Here is a 233-nt window from a genome sequence, read left to right as displayed (position 1 = left end):
TTTTGTTGCGAAAACCTGGCAACCCTGGCACGCTACACGCGGAAATGTTTGAAAGCGTATATATGAACGTACTCACGCAGTAACAATGTTACGGTGCATTTCATTACTGATGACTTCGACCTCAAGATAATATATATAATAAGGTAATATATATATTCTTATTTATTTATTTCAAGTCTGTGTAAAGCAGTGGTTCTCAAAGTGTGGGGCGCGCCCGCCAGTATTACGGGGGG

General features: G+C 40.8%; 1 protein-coding gene across 1 annotated transcript in view; it reads right to left on the bottom strand.

Moving 5' to 3' along the window:
* LOC107684513 (nuclear receptor corepressor 2-like) overlaps positions 1-233 on the bottom strand; it is a 172704-nt gene that overhangs the window by 126168 nt on the left and 46303 nt on the right. The window lies entirely within an intron of this gene.

This window comes from Sinocyclocheilus anshuiensis, unplaced genomic scaffold, assembly GCF_001515605.1.
Source record: "Sinocyclocheilus anshuiensis isolate Anshui unplaced genomic scaffold, SAMN03320099.WGS_v1.1 scaffold1, whole genome shotgun sequence".
Lineage (NCBI taxonomy): Eukaryota > Metazoa > Chordata > Actinopteri > Cypriniformes > Cyprinidae > Sinocyclocheilus > Sinocyclocheilus anshuiensis.
This window is presented reverse-complemented; position numbering and strand designations above follow the sequence as displayed.